The sequence below is a fragment of the Phyllostomus discolor genome, chromosome 15, assembly GCF_004126475.2.
Source record: "Phyllostomus discolor isolate MPI-MPIP mPhyDis1 chromosome 15, mPhyDis1.pri.v3, whole genome shotgun sequence".
Taxonomy (NCBI): domain Eukaryota; kingdom Metazoa; phylum Chordata; class Mammalia; order Chiroptera; family Phyllostomidae; genus Phyllostomus; species Phyllostomus discolor.
Genome location: NC_040917.2, coordinates 1,677,144 through 1,680,640, shown reverse-complemented (window position 1 = coordinate 1,680,640; position 3,497 = coordinate 1,677,144).

The window sequence follows — 3,497 nt, the reverse complement described above, 5'->3', positions numbered from 1 at the left end:
GTTGAGACATTTCCAAATGACGGACTTCCAATTTCCTGAAATTCTAAGGAAATAGAATTCTTTAGTAATGAACTATTGGGAGGGGATCTAAGATGGCGTCAGAGTAGGAAGGAGCAGATTTGGCTTTCCTCTGCTCAGGGGAGAGAGTCCTGACCGATCTTTGGAGTGGAAAGGCAAGCAACCAACATATTTCAGCATTTTTGAGAACGGAGGACCAAGGATTGTGGCAGAACCGAAAGAACAAAGAACAGATCGTTGCATCAAGAAGAACCAGCCTCAACACAACCTGCCCTCACCAGCACAACAAAATATAGAAGGTGGTGGACAGAGTGACCCACATTTAACCAGCTGGTGGGAAGGAACCACCAAAGAAAGACTCAACAACAATCAGAACCCAAAGGCAAACACAAAGCCAACTTAAACAACAGCCCAAGACCAGCGAGCTTGGGGGGTCAAGGAAACAGTACCACTGAAACTCACTGCTACTCTACTAAAGAAGTTCACATCACAAACCCAGGGAGCCAGAAGAGATCAATTGAAGAAGCTGTGGCTAACAAGAAGAGTCTCACAAACAATGGGAAGGCAAATAAACAATCTCCAAGTGAAAAGACAGGAGGAAACCTCAGAAAGAATGCTAAATGAAGTAGAGGCAATTCAACTACCAGATATTGAGTTCAAAGCAATGATTGTCAGGAAGCTCAATGAGCTCACGATAAGCTACCAGAAACTACAGGGAAGCTACAATGAACTCACTGAAAACTACATCAACATGAAAAAAGGGAATGGAAACAATCAACAAGGGCCAAGAAGAAATGAAGAATACAATATTTGAACTGAAGAACACAGTAGAAAGAATGAAAAGCAGGATCAATGAAGCAGAAGATCAGATCAGTGAGTTAGAGGACAACGTAGAAGAAAACACCCAGAAAGAGCAAGAAAAAGAAGAGAGGTTCAGAAAGAATGGAGAGGGATTAAGAGAAATGTGAGACATTATAAAATGCAATAATATCCGTATAATAGGGATACCAGAAGGAGAAGAAGAAGAACAAGGGATAGAAAACCTAGTTGAACAAGTGATGATGGAAAACTTCCCTAATTTGATGAGACAAAAAGTCACACAAATACAGGAAACACAGAGAATCCCAATCAAGAGGAACCCAAGGAGGCCCACCTCAAGACACATCATAATTAAAATGGCAAAATTTCAAGACAAAGAGAGAATCTTAAAGGCAGCAAGGGAGAAGAAGGAAGTAACATACAAGGGGGCCCCAATAAGGCTAACAGCTGACTTCTCAATGGAAACACTCCAAGCCAGAAGAGAATGGCAAGAAATAATCCAAGTAATGAGAACCAGAGGCCTGCAACCACGACTACTTTACCCAGCAAGGCTCTCAATTAAGATAGAAGGTCAAATAAGAAGCTTCTCAGACAAAAGAAGTCTAAAAGAATACACCTCCACTAAACCAGCTCTGCAAGAGATGCTGAAGGGACTGCTTTAAGGTAAGAAAGGAAAAGAGAGAGTGAGAGAGGATCACACGTACATAAAAGGCAATGAATAAGTACCTATCAATAATAACCTTAAATGTAAATGGACTAAATGCTCCAATCAAAAGACATAGAATAGCTGATTGGATAAGAAAACATGACCCACACATATGCTGTCTACAAGAGACCCACCTCAGGATACCCCTCTATAAAAATAAATAGAATCTTTAGAAAAATGTCTGCAGTGCATACAATTAATTTTTGTAATTCTTCAGTACATGGAACATATACAATTTCAAAAAATTGAAATCATACCAAGCAATTTCTCGGATCACAAGGGACTGAAACTAGAAACCAACCCCAAGGAAAAAAAACCAAAACACTCAAATTCATGGAGATTAAACAGCATGCTATTAAACAATGAATGGGTCAAGAATAATATTAGGGAAGAAATCAAACGGTTTTTGGAAACAAATGAAAACGAACTCACAACAACCCAAAACTTATGGGACACAGCCAAGGCAGTCCTGAGAGGGAAGATCATAGCGATACAGGCCCACCTAAAAAAGTTAGAAACATTTCAAACAAACAACCTAACCCTACGTCTACAAGAACTCGAGGAACAACAATAAAGACAGCCCAAAGCAAGCAGAAGGAGGGAAATAACCAAGATCACAGCAGAAATAAAAGACATAGAGACTAAAAGCACAATTCTAAGGATCAATGAATCCAGGAGCTGGTTCTTTGAAAAGATCAACAAAATCGACAAGCCTTTAAGCAGGCTCATCAAGAAAAAAAGAGAAAGGATCTAAATAAACACAATCTAAAATGAAAGAGGAGAGATTACAACTGACAACAGAGAAATACAAAGGATTGTAAGATATAACAATGAGATACTGTGTGCCAAGAAATTTAAAAACCTAGGTGAAATGAATAAATTTCTATAAAAATATACTCTTCCAAAACTCAATAAAATGAAGCAGAAAGCATGAACAGACCAATAACAGCAGATGGAATTGAAGCAGTAATCAAAAAACTCCCAACACACAAAAGTCAGGATCCAGATGGTTTCACCAGTGAATTCTACAAAGCATTTAAGGAAGAGTTAATCTCTGTCCTTCACAGACTATTTCAAAAAATCCTAAAAGATGGAAGACTACCGAACTCTTTTTATGAGGCCAACATCATCTTAATCCCAAAACCAGATAAAGACACAACAAAGAAAGAAAACTACAGGCCAATATCGCTGAACATTGACGCTAAAATCCTCAACAAGATACTGGCAAACCACATCCAACAGTACATTAAGAAGATCATACACCATGACCAAGTTGGATTCATTCCAGGTATGCAAGGATGGTACAATATATGCAAATCAGTAAATGTAATACATCACATAAACAAAAGCAAAGACAAAAAACACATGATCATATCAATAGATGCAGAAAAAGCATTTGATAAGGTACAGCACCCATTTATGATAAAAACACTCAGTAAAGTGGGAATAGAGGGAGCATTCCTCAACATAATAAAGGCCATATATGAGAAACCTACAGCCAACATTATACTCAATGGGCAAAAATTAAAATCTTTTCCACTAAGAACAGGAACAAGACAAGGATGTCCACTTTCACCACTTCTATTCAATATAGTACTGGAGGTTCTAGCCACAGCAATCAGACAAGAAAAGAAATAAAAGGAATCCAAATCGGAAGGAAGAAACAAAACTGTCACTGTTTGCAGATGACATGATAGTGTACATAGAAAATCCTATAGACTCCACCAAAAAACTGCTTGACCTAATAAATGAATTTGGTAAAACAGCGGGATACAAAGTCAATATCCAGAAATCAAAGGCATTTCTGTACACCAACAATGAAACAGCAGAAGCAGAAATCAAGAAAAAAATCCCATTTGAAATAGCAAAAAAGGAAAATAAAATACCTAGGAATAAACCTAACCAAAGAGGTAAAAGACCTGTATTCAGAAAACTACATAACACTGAGGAGAGA